We start from the raw sequence: 19,625 nt of genomic DNA, 5'->3' as shown, positions 1-19,625 counted from the left end.
CAATCAGTATTTGGAAATATGAGACTGGAGTTCAGGAGAAATATTAGGGCTAGTTGTATATTTTGAAGAGTTATTTACATAAAAAAGATACTAAAATTTATAATAGTGAATGAGATCCCAAAGAAAAAAAGTGAAGGGACAGAAAGAAGTGAGCAATGAATAAAATCTTGTTAAAAGGTCAGGAAATAGATGATAATCCAACAAATCGAGAATCAGGAGTGACCGAAAAGTCAAGAGGAGAACCAGGAGAGAATAGCCATGAAGACCAGGGAGGAAGAAAGTTACTCAGATGGTAATAGTAGTCATCAGCCAACAAACAGGTTAAGGAGGAGAACACAAAAAAACCCACTAAATTTCGCAACCATCAGCAACCTTAGAAAGAGTAACTTTAGTCAGACTCCAAATTGCAAAGATATATAAGATGATAGCTTGAGGGATTGGCAGAGGCAAGTAAAGGGTTTTTTTTTTAAGAATTGGTGAGAATGAAATGTATCCAGTTAAATGTGAATGAGAGAAGGAATATCTGAGGGGGGAGATTCCAGAATGCACAGGAGGGGTTCAAAGGCACAGGTAAAGGGAATGGTGGCTTTAATAGAGAGAGGGATCTCTTCTTCTTCAGAGATGGGAACGAAGCAAGGAAGAAAGAATGGACAAAGACCCAAGGGGGTTTTGAGATGTAAAGTAGGAAAACTATCACAAAAAAGTTGGTGAAACTGTCCCAAGGTCAGTAATTGTTTTGTCCTCTATACTACTTTCTGAGCTTCTCCTTAAGAGCATGTCAAAGTCATAAGCTATAGTTACCCCAACATAAAGGAACCTTGTGGCAAATTCTTCTTTAAAGCCAAGAATCTTCTTTTGTAATCAAAGTTGTATATCCCTTTCACCCCACTATATATGTTAGCTTCCTCTGCTCCCCAAATGGCAAATGAATTCATCATGGAGACTTGATTGGTTCAGGATGTTGAAGCTGGAACCACTGATGTAGCTTCCAGGCTGCCTATGGCATAAAAGCCTAGTTCACAATGTTCCCAAGGTTTGAACTACTTTCCCTTGAGGGACCACACATTCATAATCGGGTACACTATTGCAGCAAATTCAGAGGCATGGAAAGCAACATTCCATTTAGACAACTCTGTGATGAATATCCTTTCCATGTTACTGATGAGTAAACTTTCCTTTTCTTAAACATGATATGTTATAAAGGTGCAGCTGGGTGACTCAGTGGATTGAGAGTCGGTTCTAGGGATTGGAGGTCCTGGGTTCAAATCTGAACTTGACACTTCGTGGCTGTGTGGCCCTGGGCAAGTCACTTAATTCTCATTGTCTAGCCCGTTCCACCTTTCTACCTTGGAACCAATACAGAGTATTGATTCTAAGATGGAAGGTAAGGGTTAAAAAAAAAAAAAAAGATTATATGTTCTATAAGTATCTCATTTTTTTCTCTGAAACCTGAATCACCAGTTAAGCCAGTGATCACAGCCCAAGACAAGGCTGGCCCAGAGCAAATGCCTTGGAAGCTTGTATCTTCAGATAACAGATTTTTTTTAAAGTATGACCCCATTACGCCATGGGATATACAAGCCCTTCATAACCCGACTACCTTTTCAGATTTATTTAACCTTATTCCCATCCACATACTCTGTGATCCAGGGACACTGGCCTCCTGGCTGCTCCTTGCATAAGATACTCCATCTCTTGACTCTGAATACTTTTTCTGCTTGTCCTGGAATCCTTTTCCTCCTTCTGCCTCCTGATCTCCTTCAAGTCTCAGCACAAGTCCTACTTTCTGCAACATGTCTTTTCAAAGTCCTTAATCTTTTTTTTTTTAAACCCTTAACTTCTGTGTATTGGCTCCTTGGTGGAAGAGTGGTAAGGGTGGGCAATGGGGGGGTCAAGTGACTTGCCCAGGGTCACACAGCTGGGAAGTGTCTGAGGCTGGATTTGAACCTAGGACCTCCCATCTCTAGGCCTGACTCTCATTCCACTGAGCTACCCAGCTGCCCCCCTCAAAGTCCTTAATCTTAGTGCCTTCCCTACTCATTTTACTCTATATATGTGAGTGTACATGTACAGATGTGTATCTACATATCTATCCATATACCTATCTACCGAGATACATATATAATTATATACATATAATTTTATATAAATTTATATATATGTATATAATTTTGCTTGTACATAATTATATTCATATTGTCTCCCCCATTCAATCTTGAGAGCAAGGATCGTCTGATTATTTTTTTGTCTTTCTTTGTTTTCTATAGTTAACAGGTATCCTAGGAACTTAGCAAAAGATGCTGCAAGCATTGCTAGTGAGCCAGTATTTCACTCTAGAAGCCAAAGTAAAATCTCAAGTCAGTTATGGAAGAGCCAGCTATGGGACCAAGAGGACATAGGGGTGTTGATGGACAGCCAAGAATCCTGAGCCTCTGAAGCTTAGAGCCAACTGGCAATGGCAGAATTCTGGAGGTGGAGGTACATGTCATGCTACAGCCTGTACTTCAATTTGAGCAGTTCCTTTCTTTTCCACTGAAGGAGAGAAAAATAATCCTCTTCTTTTCTTCCATAATTTCATATAATTCTTTGGTATAATAGAAAGTGATTAGTTTTAAATAGTAGATATTTTGAATGGTCATTTAACTATAGATAGCTTTCTTTTGTTCCCCAAATGTATTTTCTAAGCCTCATCTTCATCATTTATGTTATATACCATGCCACTAAGCATAAAATGAACAACTATTTTCCTATGCATAGAAGACTGGAATATTATGGGAAAACAACCATAGAGCAGCACCCTCTAATTCTTCCAGGCTTGGTAGAACTTCCCATAAAACATCTATCCCAAACCACTTCCTATTGCTTTACTGAACCTTCTGTGGTCATTCTAGAGTACACTTCCCTAAATAAGCAGACTCAGAAGTATTCTTATTATTCCTACAGCAGCTTTCTGCTCATCTGACGCATGCCTTCTCTATCGACTTGCTTCTAAAATATGTGACTGTATAACTGTTTTCTTCCCCCTCCTTGAGTCTTGTGCAACTGTTTGCAAGTTCTCTCTGCATGATATTTTAAAATCAAAACTACAGGTAACAAGATAGGAGGATAGTTCATTAATAGTTCAAGGCTATAAAGAATATCCTCTATTGAACTATAGTTTTAAATTTTTGCAGCTACACTTGGATTGTAGACTAGGGGAGGAGTGTGCCCCATTTAAAGTCTTTTTTTGCTGTTCAGTTTTTTTCAGTCATGTCTGGCTTTTTATGACCCCTTTTGGGGTTTTCTTGGCAAAGATACTGGAGTGGTTTGCCATTTCCTTTTCCAGCTCATTTAACAGATGAGCAAACTGAGGCAAGCAGAATTAAGTGTCTTGTCCAGGGTCACATAACTAATTAGTGTCTGAGATTAGATTTGGACTCAGGAAAATGATTCTTCCTGACTCCAGGCCCAGTATTCTATCCACTGTGCCACCTAGCTACCTCCAAAAAAAAACCATTTGGGGGTTTTGTTGGCAAAGATCCTGGAATGGCCTGCTAATCCCTTCTCCATCTCATTTTACAGATGAGAAAACTAAAGAAACAGTGTTAAGTGATTTGCCCAGGGTCACATAGCTAGTAAGTGTCTGAAAACAGATTTGAACTAAGGAGGGTGAGTCTTCCTGATTCTAGGCTTGGCATTCTATCCACTGTGCCACCTAGTTGCCCCCAAGGTCTTTAGGAAAGTTTGACATGAGCTAAAATGTCCCACAAAATCTGCAAGTAACTGTAAATAATCAAAAGAACATAGAAATAATAACTAGTTGGTTTGTGTGAAGCTACCTTTCAGATAAGACATATGAGTTACTTAGATGTACAATTAGGAGAAAACTTCTCACGCCAATCTTCAGACATAACCTAAGTCCTTGTTTGGGGGTATCTGGACAGTAAAGACAGGTGGTTCATTTTTCCATCCACATGGGACAAGGTTCAAGCAATGCTCAGTTCCCACAATCACTAACTTCCTTAGAGTCTGCATAGAAAAGAGTAAAGTTTGACCAAAAGTTGTCCTGGAGTGCTTAATATATCATTGGCATCCCATTTACATTGCAATTTGCTCTCCTACCCCAAGTGGGCAAACAGAGTGGATCATGGGTAAAGTGACAACAGTTCCTTTGAAATATGAGCAACAACTGCCCAAATGACCCCTTCCTTAGTAACTAATCAAGATTAAAAAGCACTCCTAGAAACCCCTACTCACCTTTACGTTTATCGTCATATTACTACTATACTCTCTTATAATAAAGCTTGTTTCCTCACCATGGAGTGATTCTGAGCTGTCAATCAATTCTTTGGATGAGACCCAATGAGCCTTGCCCACATCAAGCTTAAGTGTTGAACTCAAAGACTTTCGAGCTGGCTACTCCAGATTGGGATGTAATGGGCCTAGAAGGAAGAGATGCCTTCAGCCCTTGCTGTTTCTATCCTTGAAGAAGATTGTTGGGTTAAGGGAAGCCTCACTCATCTATAGAGCTATAACATAGCTGTGAAATCATGGACAAGTTCTCCTTTCCCTATTAAGTTGATTGTGGGGTGAGAGTGTATAGAACCTAGGAAAGGAGTAAGAGGAATTATATCTGATGACAGTGGGAGTCATGGCTTGACAAGAGAACCTATGTTGGTCAACTACCTGTCCTCCCTATACTGGCTGGGTTACAAGAGCCAAGACCATATTTTTACTTATGTTCTTTCTCAGAGAAAATGGAAGGGAACTATAACTTTCCTAGAGTAGCAGCAACTCGTCCAGAGTATTCAGTCCAATACTTTTTTTTTTTTTGAGTCTTTGTCTCCCTGTATCAGTCAAAATGGAAATGCAATAGCCACTCATGGACCCAAATCCACTGCTGATTGTTGTGGAAGCTTTGACCCACTCCATTTCTGACCTGGGCTGAAGCACTTCTCTTTAGGCAGCTTGATGATCCTTTGGTCTCGAGGGACTCACCATATTGGTGTTGTATTTAGTGTGGACAATTGATCAGCTTCAATGCACTGAAACTCAAAACTTCTGAACTCAAGCAATCCACTAGCCTCCTTATCCTTTCCTAATAACAGGAATTATAGGTATGCACCAACATGCTGGTCTTTTTCTTTTTAAATAAATTTTAATTAATGTATTTTGTTTTTACATCAACTATATTTCCTACTGTATCATTTGGAATTTCTTCAGCAGTTTTTTCTCACAGATCCATCCTTCATAACAAAGAATAAGAAAGAGGGGGAAAACAGTTAGCAAAACTAACAACATATAATAATGGTCTGACATCTGTAATGTTATACACCCATCACCCTCCACCTTGGCAAAAAAGTAGGATGAGATGCTTTCTCATTGTACTTTTTTGGTAGTGTAGTGGTTAGCACTTGGAGCTGGAATTCGAGGTTAGAATTGGAGCCAGAAGACTTGAATCCAAATCCGAATCCAAATCCTCCCTCAGACACTCAGTAGCTATATGAGCCTGGGCAGGTCACGACTTCTTTCAGCCTCAGTTTCATCAATTAAAACACATGGGGATAATAATAGTACCTGCTTCATTAGGTTGTTGGGAGGAGCAAACGAGCTCACATACGTAATGAATTTTGTAATCTTAAAAGCTCTCTATAGATGTAAGATATTAACATTTTGCAGCTTTCAGTTTGGATTGTTTTGCTGTTCTTTACATTTGCTTATTGTTATGGTCAGGATTATAGTCAGAGACCTCTGATCTCTAGGCCTGGCTCTCAATCCACTGAGCCACCTAGCCACCCCCTCAGGGCACATTTGAACTCAGGTCTTCCTGACTTCAAGCTCAGGGCTCTATGCACTATGGTGCCACTTAGCTGCCCACTTCATTTGAGTCTTTTGCTTCTCTCATTATAGTCAACATTTCTTACAGCACAGTAATTAATATTCTATTACATTTGTATATCACAATTTTTTCAACCATTCACCAATTAGTAGTTTCACATCTTTTCAACTAACCAGGCATAAATATACTTCATGATTAGGAAACTAGAAGGGGCTGCACGGTATTAACTCCCTTGATGGAAGAGTAAAATTTATCTTATAAGCAAAGATGATAATTTTGAATTAGAGCTCCATTCAGTGTTTGAATTAAGGAATTGGATGCCACAGAGAGATTCTGGCTTGATTTCTTCGATGAATTTTGTTAGTTAAGAGCAATTTTCAACTCGGAATTAGTTGTAGAACTGGTGGAAATCTACAAGAAGGACTCCTATGAAGACAAGATTTCCAAGATCATTTAGAAGGACCTGTCAACAACCATATGAAAAATATTCAAAATCACCAACAGTAGAAATACAAATTAAAGCAACTCTGAGATTTTGCTTCACCCCCATCAAAGTAACAAAAATGAAAAAAGGCAGAAATAGTATTTTGGAGGGATTGTAGGAAAGATGGACATCTTAGAAAATAATCTGGAATAACAAGAGAATTGTCACCAAATTGTTCCTATTCTTTGCTACTAATCCTATTCTTGGCATATAAACCAAGAAGGCCAAAGACTGAAAGGAAGGTCCCACATTAAAATATTCATAACAGCAGTTTTCGTGGTAACAAAAAACTAGAAAGTACATACTTATCAACTAAAGAATTACTGAACAAATTGTAGCACACTCAAGTAATTAAATATTGTATTATAAGAAATTATTAAAGCAAATGCATATAAATGCAGGGTAAATTGAGCAGAATTAGGAAAACTACAATTATGTAATGAAAACATTTAAAAAGCAGAGAAACTAATTAATCCTAATTTTCCAGAATGAACGATAAAATATATCTCATTCTTCTTGGAAAAGAAGTCTTGGGAGTATGGGTACAAAAGGTTGCATATACCATCTAATGTCTCTGTACCAGATGATTCTGCATAGACATCATTCTTTGTTCAAGATGTTTCAGTGGTGGTAGTGTATATCAGGAAATAGTCATGATAGAAAAATAAAGGGCATCAACAAAACTCCTTTTAAAAAATTATTCACCAGGGCTCCCTGTTCCATATAACTCAGCTGGTCTGATGGACATACTATCCTACTCAAGGACAGACTGTTACAACAAAAAAGGGGTAGAACCCTGAACCAAAAGGCCTGGAACTGGGAAGGATATGTATTTGTCATCATTCTCAGTCTGGGAAATTTCCTTCTACAGCTTTCACCACAGTGGGAGTTGATGTGGATGGAAAAGAACTGGTTACAGTTTTGATTATCTATTTCCTCAGGAAGAACATTTTTGCTGCTGGATGATTGAGATGAATCCTGGTGTGGAAAGTATAACATTTGATAGTGGGTTAGTGAGGACTATAGAGTTTTCCCTCCCTAGGATGTTACAGTGTCAGGATATTTGATGTGTGTCCCCACTCCCTCTTGATCTGAGGTTTTTACCCTTTTTTTGTCAAGGACTCCTCATGTTTGTTATCTATATTAATAACTAAAGGAAATGCTAAATGTCAATTGTGAAATAAAGACACAATTTTTTCCTCCGAGGGACATCCTCCCTGCCCTGATATCTGATTCATGGCACCTAGATTAAGTACGAGGCACTGACCTAGGATGTTTTGAGAAGCAGCCCAAGAAAATATGTATAATTCTGCTCCTCTCTCCCAAAAGGAATCAGGATGGATTGAGAGATAATTAAGAAGAGATCAGAGTGGTCTCCCGAGCCTTTAGCCAGCAGGAGAAGTGCTGGCATGGAGTGAGACATATACTGTACAGGCACCAAGGAGAACAGTGTTAAATGTCATAATTCAATATGAGCCAACACAGAACTAGTGAGGGAAGGCCACTTGTGCAAGTGAAGACTACTCCTCTAGATCCTTGGGAAAATTCATGTGTGAAGCTGGGAGCCATGGAAACGCCAGTAAAAGAGAAGACTGTTATAAACAAACAAAAAAAGAAGTATACAAAATTGGTTTTTCACTATGACACAGATGCACCAGGGAGTCTAAGAGGCAAAAAGCTGGTTCCCTGGGGGACGGAATGAGTTTTATCTATTGAGAGCTGGGGACACTTACTGGAAGCATAGGCAGTATTTAGCATAAAATTGCAAAAGGGCTTGAAGAGAAACTGCAACCAGCAAAATCTACTGGAGCTGAGAACCAGAGGAGTTGAGGGCTATAAACTGAGCAGCCCAAGATGTCCTAAGGGAGTGGGGACTAGGGACTTCTGAGAGATCCGAAGGAGGTGTGAGCTTCTGGAGAAGTAACACTGGGCAAACAGCTAGAAGAGATGTATATGAGAGCACCCAAGTGGAGGACCAACTCCTGGGCACTGATGGAAACCTACCCAGAGCAGCATTGTAGATAACTGAGATTAGACAGATCTCTAGAGGGAATTGCTCCCTAGTGGGTATTGTTATTTTCTGTGTATTCTCATAGGAACTCTAATTATTTAAATAAACCTCTTCATGTAATATCTTTAGGGGAAGTTGATGAGACTCTGTGATGAGCAAGAAAAATGAAGTTTCCGTATCTTTTGTTGCTTTGTTGTTTTTCAGTTGTGTCCAATGCTTTCTGACCATATTTGGGCATTTCTTGGAAAAGATACTGGATTGTTTTATCCATTTTCTTCTTCAGATCATTTTACAGATGAGGAAACTGAGGCAAACAGGGTTAAGCGACTTGCCCAAGATCACACAGCTATTAAATGTCTGAGGCCAGATTTGAACACAGGAAGAATATTCCTGACTCCAGTCCTGGGACTCTATCCACTGTCTCACCTACCTGCCCTAGATAGACACAACAAACCATCTTGGTGTAGTGGAAAGAATGATTTTTGTTTTGTTTTGTTTTTTAATTAAAGAACCTCAGTTCAGATTCTGCCACTTAGTAAAACAAGAATTTTAGACTAGATGATTTCTAAGGTAGCTTCGGTCCCTATATTTTTGACCCATACTACTGAATAAGGGTCTCAATCTTTCTGGTCCTTGGTTTCCTCATCTTCAAAATTAGAGAATTGGATTAAACAATTCCCAATGTTTCTTCTTGATTTCAATTTTATGTACCTAGCCAGAGAAGTCAATGGTCACCCAAGATATTCCTGAATCTTTTGTGTAAAGAGAATCAAAAAAATCATAGATTTAGAGCCAACAGGGACCTTGGAGACCATTTAGGGAGTCTGGCACCAGGTGGACATTAGTGTGTCTAGAGTGGTTGTTGACATATCATTTTTGACACATATTATTATAGAGTGGTTGTGATATTGCCATGGATAGGACAAGTGTTGACAGGGAACTGGGTGTAAGTCAAGAGATGTGTTACAGAAGAACAGTGTGTGTTCATGGGTGTAAGAAGACAGAACGAGTGGTGGAAGGAGTGGCCAGGAGGTGCGTTGGTGGTGTTTTGACAGTGTTTGCCCTGGATCTTCTTCCCTTTTGTCAGCACTGTGGTGTGTGGGAAATGTTTATGGGCATCCATCCTAGTCAAGTTCCAAGGCTTTGCTCCTTTCACACTCACAGGAGTAGTACTAGTAACCTTTCGGTTGTAGTCCTCAGCCAACTGTAAAAGCATGAATTATTCGGTGAGGTAGGGAAGCATCTACTTCATCAGTCTTTCTTATCGTTTATCCTAAGCACACAAGGGCAGAAAGAGGAATCTCAGCTACCTGGGGGAGTAGCCAAATGTATGACAGGCATTCCAACACTTCCTGAAAACAGCGAAATGTTACTGACAATTTATCACACTGTAATAGTGCCTTGCTGATGCTTTTGTTTTTGCATACTAGATCTATTCCTCCCACCCAATTGAGCACCTCCCTTTGTAACAAGGAGAAACTATTCTGTAAAACCAACTGACCTAGTTACTGCATCTGACAGCTTGCACAACATTCTGCATTCCCAGTGCATTGATTCTTGTCGCTGCCTGTTCGACAGGGATAAGACCAATCTTGGTGATCACTCTCGTGATGGGAAGTCATCGCACATCATTCTGGTTCTGCTTACTTTACTTGGCACTGATTTCAAAAAGTCTTCCCATGTTTTTTAATTCTCCATATTCACATTTTTTATCTCATGATATGGAATGGGGATAGAAATAAAGACTAGATCTTTAATTTCACTCGAATAGAGAAACTCCAATGTGAGGAAACTATCAATGATGTCATTATTTTCTCTGTAACTTAATCATCTGATGGAGTTATGGAACTTCCTGAAGGTTAGTTGAATGACTTGCCCAAGGTCACATAGTCAGTATATGTCAAAGGTAGAACTTGAACCAAATTCTCCTGGGTTCAACCAGCTCACTGCAGGGTGGTGCAGTGATTAGAGTACTAGTTTTGTTTTGTTTTTTAATCAGGATAGATATGAGCTCATATCTAGCCTCAGCTGCTGACTAGCTGTGTGACCTTGGGTCAGTCATTTAACCTCTGTTTACCTCAGTTTCCTCAACTGTAAAATGGGGATAAAAATGACATCTACCTCTCAGGATGGTTGTGAGGATCGAATGAGACATTTGTAAAAGGACTTTCCAGAGTACCTGGCACATAGTAAGTGATTCATGAATCTGCTTGTTCCTTTCCCTTTCCTTTCTATCCACTATATCATATTGCCTCTCATCTCACAAAAATATTCTATTACAATAATAACAAACTTTTACCTACAATTTACCTCATAGAATTCTAAGTTGACAGAGTCTTTCATCTGGTTGCTGAAGGGCAGAGGGGGAGTAGAAAGCTCAAGCATCTAGGAGGCTCAATGCATAGGGAACTAGGCCTGGAATTTGGAGGTCCTGAGTTCAAATTTGACCTCAGATACTTCCTAGCTCAGTGACTGGTTAAATCACTTAAAATTAATGGTTTGGCTAAATATATGAAAATTACAAATTTTTTATTTATAAAGTAGAGAAATACAAAAAGGGTAGAAAAGCCATTAACCTATCTAATTAAATATTATTCCAGTGCTTGGCTCAGCCAAGACTTGTTAACCTTCAATCAGAATTAAACTATCTCCGGAAGACAGGAAGGGAAAACCAGCTATCCATTCACCTAAGGCAATGACTGGAGCTGAAGGTGACTCCTGAGGTCTACTTTCTTCTATGAGCCGACCTTCTTCTTGAAGCCGACTTCCTTCTTGGAGTGACTCTGTTCTTGGAGTTCACTCTCTATTAGCCTCCTTCCATTTCTTTCACCAGCCTCCCTTCTCAGAGATTTTCATGGCTTTTATGGTGGTTTCCTGTCCCTGCCCCTTTTCATTGGGGTCAATCACAGTTTCTAAATTGTCTGAGTTCTCACCTTTGGAAACACACCTTTCTGAGTGTGTGAACTCTTAACTTTCTGTCTTGTTCTCACCTAGCATCAAGTAAGGTGTGAATTCACAGAGAATCAAGAATTCCCTTTTACACTAGCCCTTTCTGCTCTTCTGTCTTCGAACTGGTACATAGTATTGTTTCTAAGTGAGACAAAAGGTAAGGAGAGAGAGAGAGAGAGAGAGAGAGAGAGAGAGAGAGAGAGAGAGAGAGAGAGAAGGAGGAAGGAAGAAAGAAGAAAGAAGAAAAAGAAAGAAGAAAGGAAGAAGAAAGAAAGGAAAAAAGAAAGAAGAGAATGAAATAAAGAAAGGAGAGGACAAAAGGAAAGAAAGAAAGATCAAGATTTGGAGTCAGAGACTCTGGCCTTGAATCCTGTCTTTACCACTCACTCTCTTTGACCTTGGACAAGTTACATTCCCTGTCAATGCCTCAAGTTTTCCATCTGTAAAATGAGGATGTTAGAGTATATGATCTCTAAGACTCCTCCAGCTCTAAATCCTATGGGATTAATTAATGAGCTTCTTTCAAATGACCCAAAAAGCCACCAGTCTCTAAATACACCTATCTGGATTTTTACTGCCTTAATAGAGTCTTCCATTGACACACTGCTCTGGGATGGACTGAGTAAGATAAGACTGAGGCCACTGTTTATCTCAGGCTGATTTTATAGCGACCAGGTCACTATCCTAGATTACTCCTTTCAATCACAAACCACGAAAACAAACAGGACTCTTACCAGACAGATGGAATATAAGGCCTTATTTACCAATTGGATTCCTCCCTGGGATCACACAACCTTCCATAAAAGAACAAGCTGGGGGGCAACTGGGTAGCTCAGTGGATTGAGAGCCAGGCCTAGAGACGGGAGGTCCTAGGTTCAAATCCAACCTCAGACACTTCCCAGCTGTGTGACCCTGGGCAAGTCACTTGACCCCCATTGCCCACCCTTACCACTCTTCCACCTAGGAGCCAATACACAGAAGTTAAGGGTTTTTTTTTTTTTTTTTTTTTTTAAAAAGAACAAGCTGGTTTAGAAGTCAAAGACCACCATGTTTGCAGAAATTCACCTTATTCCACCTCTGTCTCACTAGGCTATTGAGATAAGTCATCTCCTTGTAGCTCATTCTGGCTTCTCCAGAACTAGTATGGCCCATCTCAATATCCCCATTGTCATAGTCTTAGAAAAATCTGCCCCCACTCTCTGATTCCAGGAAGGATTAAAAAGAGCTGCTCTTTGGCAAGTAATTTAGTACCTTCTATGTCTGTATACTTGCTGCCTGGCTCTCTATCCCCTATCCTTACTGAGCCAGCTCAGTCAGGTGATTATTCCCAGATCTGAACTTATAGAAGGAAACGTGGCCCCTGCTGCTGTATTTAGTGTCAAAGAGACAAACACTTCCTCTGAGCCCATTTCACTCAGCAGCAACACCTTCCATTACCATGGCATGATTCCTTTAACCTATCACACTATCTCTTCCAGGAAGGGTTCCCTGCCATAAGCTGCTTTAGAAGCTGTTACTATCCATTTGCCCAGGCTTACAACTGAGAAAGATCTCTATCCTGACCCGAATGCAATCCCCAGAACTCTTAAAGAGCCCCAGACACAACAAGCAAGTGAGAACTAGCCTTTTCCTGTATTCAAAATACCCACCTTCCATTTGCAAGGGAGACAGAGAGAGGCACTGGAATTACTGCATGCAACTACAAGGGCTATCATTAGACCCACCGTCATTCAATCTACCAAGCATATGACTTCTGACAACTGAAAATGGTGAAATAAATTATACAGTGGGGACCCTGGACCTCCTAGTAGTAAAGGTGCTTCTGGAAATGTGGAACCACTATCTAGAGAAGTCCCTGTGGCCAATACTGACCATCAGAAGCTGCTTCAAAGAATAGAAGGTAGGGGGCAGCTGGATAGCTCAGTGGATTGAGAGCCAGGCCTAGAGACAGGAAGTCCTAGATTCAAATCTGAACTCAGACACTTCCCAGCTGTGTGACCCTGGGTAAGTCACTTGACCCCCATTGCCCACCCTTACCACTCTTCTGCCTTGGAGCCAATATACAGTATTGACTAGAGACAGGAGGTCCTAGGTTCAAACCCGGCCTCAGCCACTTCCCAGCTGTGTGACCCTGGGCAAGTCACTTGACCCCCATTGCCCACCCTTACCAATCTTCCACCTATGAGACAATACACCGAAGTACAAGGGTTTAAAAAAATATATATATACAGTATTGACTTCAAGACGGAAGGTAAGGGTTACAAAAAAAACAAAAAAGAATAGAAGGTACTATCAGGCTTACTGGGCCCACTTTGTTTCTGGCTCTGAGGTGAGGATTATATACTTTATTTTAGGAGTACAGATCTGGGGACCTTAGAGCTCATCTAGTCCAACCCCCACTTATTTTACAGATAAGGAAACTGAGGTCTAAGGAGGTTAAGTGATTTACCCAAGGATACACAGGCAGTCGGCACCAGAGTGAGATTTGACCCCCTGCTTCCCCAACTCCAGAAATAATGTTTTTCCTCATCTTAGCCCTCACATCCCAGTTTTAAAATATATCATTGTATGCTCTGCAGCTTTTTTAGAAGTCGTGATGCCAGGACCCTCTTTGCCATGCCCATTTGTACCATTTTCTAGTGGATTCTTTCCCTATGGAGAAAACAACACGTGGTGGTTCCTTCCTCAGCTCACAAAGAAAGCCTTAAGGCAGCGTCGCACTGTTGGCTGGGCATCTTGGCCACAGAATATGTTTGAAAATGCTCATTTGGTATCCCTACTGGTTGGTGGCTCAGAGAGCAGATGATGTGTCAAAGAGGCCACTGTAAGTCTTGGGAGCTATTTCCATTGCTCTCTGTTTCAAGCTGGGCCTAGACTTTGATGAAGATTTTTCCTCCTTTTTTGAAGGATTTGTGGTCCTTATATTATTATCTCCTAATTTTATAGGAATAGGAATAGGGGAAAAGAACTAGAACTCTGATTCAACTAGTAAAGGGAACTCCCTGGTGAGGAAACTCCAGGGAGATGACCAACAGAGGTCAGCATCTTTCCTGCAATTTAAGATTTACTTAGAGCTCTGAGAGATTGGTTAAGTGACTTGTCCACAGTCACACAGTTAGGATGTGCCAAAGGCAGGACCTGAATCTAGGTCTTCCTCCATTTGAGGCCAAATATTTTGCTGCCTCTCCAGCACAGGAACAGTAGGTCGTTTGTCCGGTTGTATTCTTTGGGCCTGAGCCCTCAGTCGCTATCAGCCCTGCCATTATTTCCTCAATGGAGTAGTTCAGTTGCATGGGCTTTCAGCCCAGATCTTTTTTTTTTGATTTAGGACCTACTGTTGATTGGATTTTGGCGCAGGCTGCACCTGTTACTAAGCAACCAGCTTCTGTTGGCCATGCCACACTTTGCACAGGTGAATATATAAGTAGAGTGGATCAACAAAGATTATAGGCTTATACAAAGGATTAAGAACCTGGAGGACGTTAGAAATGATGCATCCATTCTGTTCATTTTACAGAGAAGGAAACTGAGGCCCAGAAAGGGACTTGACCAAAACCACACAGATAATAAGTTCTCTGACTCTGAATCTAGAAATCTTTCCTTTATGCCTACTGCCTACATTCCTATACAACTCACCCACAAGAAGACTGAGCTCTCTATTTGCCTATAAGCATGCTCTTACCTATTCCATCTTAGAAGATCCTTTTTTTTTTTTTTTTTTTTTTTTTTCCAGCAAGATTACAGCTACAGCCTACGGTTATTACATAGGGGACATACTGGATTTTCACTACCCCCTGCATTCACTACCTGGAACAAATACTTCTGTGTTTATTGAAATCAAACGGACCCTCAAGCATTCCAGGGAGAGAGTGATCTGTAGCAGGTAAATAAACTATGTACAGTGATGTCTCCATTGAAAACATGATGTAGCTCTTCTGTGTTGTAAATTCCTTGAGAATAGGGACTATGCCCAATTTTCATCTTTGGGCCCTAGCACCTGGCACAAAGCCTGACAACTAGTAGCCCCTTAATAATTGAACTGAATTATTAAAGGCCATGTATGATTAGACCCATGTCCTCTAACCAGATAGTCCCACCTAACCAATTGTCCTATTCCTTACATAGTCACTTGGGGATGACCCATGAATAGAATTTCAGAATCACTGAATATAGTACTAGAAACATCCTTAGACACTATCTAGTTTGACTTTTCATTTTTTTTTAAACCCTCACCTTCTGTCTTGGAGCCAATACAAAGTATTGGCTCCAAGGCAGAAGAGTGGTAAGGGTAGGCAATGGGGGTCAAGTGACTTGCCCAGGGTCACACATTGACTTTTCGTTTTTTAAACAAGAAAGCTGAAGCCCAGAGGCTTGCTTATGGGTTCATAGAGATTACCATCTCTGTGCAGATGACTCTCAGATTTACATATCTATTCCAGGTCTTTCTAATAAACTGAGTCCTGCTATACCATCTGACTGTTGGGCATTTCCAATTGGATATAGGCTTCTCAAACTTAACATGTTCAAAACAGAACTCATTATTTTTCTCCCTAAAACTCACTCTTCTGGATGGAAAAATAGGTATGCTGATATACTGCGATGGAGTTATGAACTGGTCCAACCATTCTGTAGCATAATATGGAACTATGCCCAATTGTGCATACCCTTTGGCCTAGTACCACTGCATCCCATAGATATCCCCCAAAATGGAAAGGACCTATAGGTACAAAATATTTATAGCAACTTTTTTTGTGGTGGCAAAAAATTGGAAATTAAGAGGATATCCATCAATTGGGGAATAACTGAACAAGTTGTGGTATTTGACTGTGATGGAATAGTCTAGTGGTATAAGAAATGACAAAGGAGATGCTTTCAGAAAAAACTTTGGAAGACTTATATAAACTGATGTAGAATGAAATGAGATCATAAATAGTAACAGCAATATTATAATAAAGATAAACTAAGAGAGACTTAGCTACTCTGATCAATACAGTGATCCAAAGCAATTTTGAAAGATTCACGATGAAAAATACTATCCACTTCCAGAGAGAGAAATGATGAACTTTGATTGCAAATTGAAGTATAATTTTTTTTTTACTTTACTTGTCTTGCCATCATTTTTTGGCAACATGACTAATATGGAAATGTTTTGCATGACTTCACATGTATAAATGTTATCATATTGCTTACTTCCTCAATGGGTGGGGAAGGGGCAAGAGGGAGGTAAAGAATTTGAAACTCAAAACTTAAAGACTGAATGTTAAAAATAAATAACAATTTAATTAAAACTTATACCTCTTCTGATTTTAAGCTTTTTTTCTGTTGAGGGCACTGCTATCCTTCTAGTCACCCAATTTCCTGCAATTCCATTTACATTTAATTCCTCAGTATCCCTCACCCCACATAATCAAATCGGTTGCCAGATATTTTTGATTCTACCTCCATAACATTTGTCTCTCTCCCTTAGCTACTACCCCACTTTGCAGGTCCTTATCACGGCTCATCAAGAATATTGAATTAGCAACCCAACTGGTCTTTCTGCCTCAAGTTTTTCCCTTCTCCAATTCATCCTCAACATAGCTGCCAAAGTAATATTCTGAAAGAAAAGGTCTATTAATGTCAATCTCTGTTCAATAAATTCCAACAGCTCCTTATTACCTTTAGGATCAAATTCAAATTTCTCTGGCATCTAAAGTCCTTCATAACATGACACAAAAATACCTTTACAACCATAGTAAACATTGTGTATGAGTGTGTGTGTGTGTGCATGCCTGTGTACACTTGCCAGCCAGTAGGAAGAGTGTGGGAGAGTTTATTGCAATATCCCTAATTATTTGTTTTCTCTCCAGTCCAGTCGATGAAATTATAGGCTATGAAAGGCTGGAAAAAGAAATAGCAAGGTGTTGAGATCTTACAGGGCAGAGAAAATTTCTATGTCAGGGATTCTTAACCTTTTGTGTTCTGGACCCCTTTGCAGTCTGATAAAGTCTACAGACACCTGAGAATGAGATTTTAAATGTATAAAATAGAGTACATAAAAGAACAGTTAAATTGGAATATAGTTATATAGTTTGCAGATGCCAGATTAAAATGATCTATATTTTATTACCCCTTTCAAAAGTGAGAAGAAATTCTTCAGTCAAGCTATATGGAATTGAAAGGTGGCAAACTATTGGTTGGTAAGAGGATTGATTACATCCTTAGTTCTCCTTTTAAAAAAAGCAGGATAATTCTGGAAGGCAATTTGGAATTATTCCCTAAGGGCTTTAAAAGAATGCATGCCCTTTGATCTAGTAATACTACTACTAGGCTTGTATCCCAAAGAGATAAAAAAAAAAAAAACGGGGCTGGACCTCCTTGTACAAAAATATTTATAGCTGTGATCTTTGTGGTGGCAAAAAAATTGGAAAATGAGGGGGTGTCCCATGATTGAGGAATGGCTGAACAAATTGTGGTATATGATGGTGATGGAATACTATTGTGTTATAAGGAATAATGAATTGATGGATTTCTATAAACACTGGAAAGACCTACATTAACTGATACAGAGTGAAATAAACAGAACCAGGAGAACACTATACACAGTAACTGAAACATTGTGGGATGATCAAATGTGAATGACTCTGCCAGTAAAAGCAATGCAATGATCCATGACAGTTCTGAGGGACTTAGGAGAAAGAATGCTATCCACATCAAGAGAAAGAACTATGGGAGTAAGAAATCCAGACATATGATTTATCACTTATTTATATGAGTATATTATTTTGGGTTTTGGTTTTAAAAGATTACTCTATTACAAAAATGAAAAATATGGAAATGGGTTTTGAGTGATAATATATGTATAACTCAGAGGAATTACTTGCCAACTCCAGAAGGGGGGAGAAAAAAGGGGAGGGAGGCAAAAAGAATCATGTAACCACGGAAAAAATTTTAAAAATTAAACCTAAAAAAAAGAAAAAAGAAAGTATTTTTAAAAAGCAGGATATAGGCACAGCTAGGTGGCTCTGTGGATAGACAGTCAGGCCTAGAGTCCAGATGGTCTGGATTCAAATCTGGCCTTAGACACATCCTAGTTATGTGACCCTAAGCAAGTTAATTAACCCCATATGCCTAGCCTTTACTTTCTGCTTTGGAACCAATATTTAGTATTGATTCCAAGACAAAAGGTAAGAGTTTTTTAAAAAGCAGGATGTACTTGGGAATTGGGGAGGTGGGAAGGGGATAGCCAGACAGCACATTGGATCTGGAGTCAAGAAGACCTGAGTTCAAATCTAGCCACAGACACTTACTTAGCTGTATGACCCTGGGCAAGTCACTTAAATCTATTTGTCTCAATTTTCTTAGCTATAAAATAAATTATAGAAGAAAATGTCAAACTACTCCAATATCTTTGCCAAGAAATCACCAAAATGGGGTCACCAAGAATGAGATATAACTGAACAGCAAATTATCTAGGGCAAGGGTTCTTATCCTTTTTTGTGCTATGAACACCTTTGACAGTCTGGTGAAGCTTATATTCTTCTTCTCAAACTGATGTTTGTCAATTCATAAAATAAAAAACACAGGAAAACATTCATATTTTTTAAAAACATTTATGGTCTCTAAGTTAAGAGCCCCAGATCTAGGGAATAAATGAGTAAGAGATGGCTCCTGAGAAATAGAATACCTCTGTGAATGGAGAGGAAAACTAATGTTGGTGTCAGACTACGTGCTACAAAGAAAGATCCAGGAAGTCCATCTGCGTGACCTGCCAGCAGAATGGGAGGACGAGGAGAGCACCAGAACAGAAAGATCCGGGGACTCTGCAGTGCCTGAGGTTTGAGTTGCCTTGTCTACATGCATTCCTTCAATGCATCTCTCTAAGTCTGCAATGCTCCTTGTTGCCGCTGACACTGTGTGATCGTGGGATGGTACGTCCCAGAGTTATGGGAGGAATGTTTTATTAATATTATTCTTATGATGCCAGCTCAAGTGAAGCATTTGCATTTTCTCTCTCTTTCCCAGAGTCTAGCTGCCATATATTTCTCTCAGAGCTCTGGGGTTCAGTGTGCTCTCTCTCTATAGCTTTCAGCTTGAGCCCCCACCAGCTATGTTTCTCTCCCCTTTTTGTTTGGGGCCTATGACTAACTGCCCAGTTCCATTTAACCACTCAACATTAAATTAGCTTTTGCAAAAGATCTCTACTTCAGAGACACAGCAGAAACAAAAGGTAAACATTTCACACACACCAGGTGGATGTAGGGGGTGTTTGTATTCTCCGCTATACCATCCCAGTGTTAAGAGAAAGGAGAATAGGCTTAAAAGGTTCAGTCCGTACCTAGCATTGTCACCTCCAAACTCACTTCCCAGAGTGGCAGGACTAA

Source organism: Gracilinanus agilis, chromosome 3 (genome assembly GCF_016433145.1).
Source record: "Gracilinanus agilis isolate LMUSP501 chromosome 3, AgileGrace, whole genome shotgun sequence".
Classification (NCBI taxonomy): domain Eukaryota; kingdom Metazoa; phylum Chordata; class Mammalia; order Didelphimorphia; family Didelphidae; genus Gracilinanus; species Gracilinanus agilis.
This window is presented reverse-complemented; position numbering follows the sequence as displayed.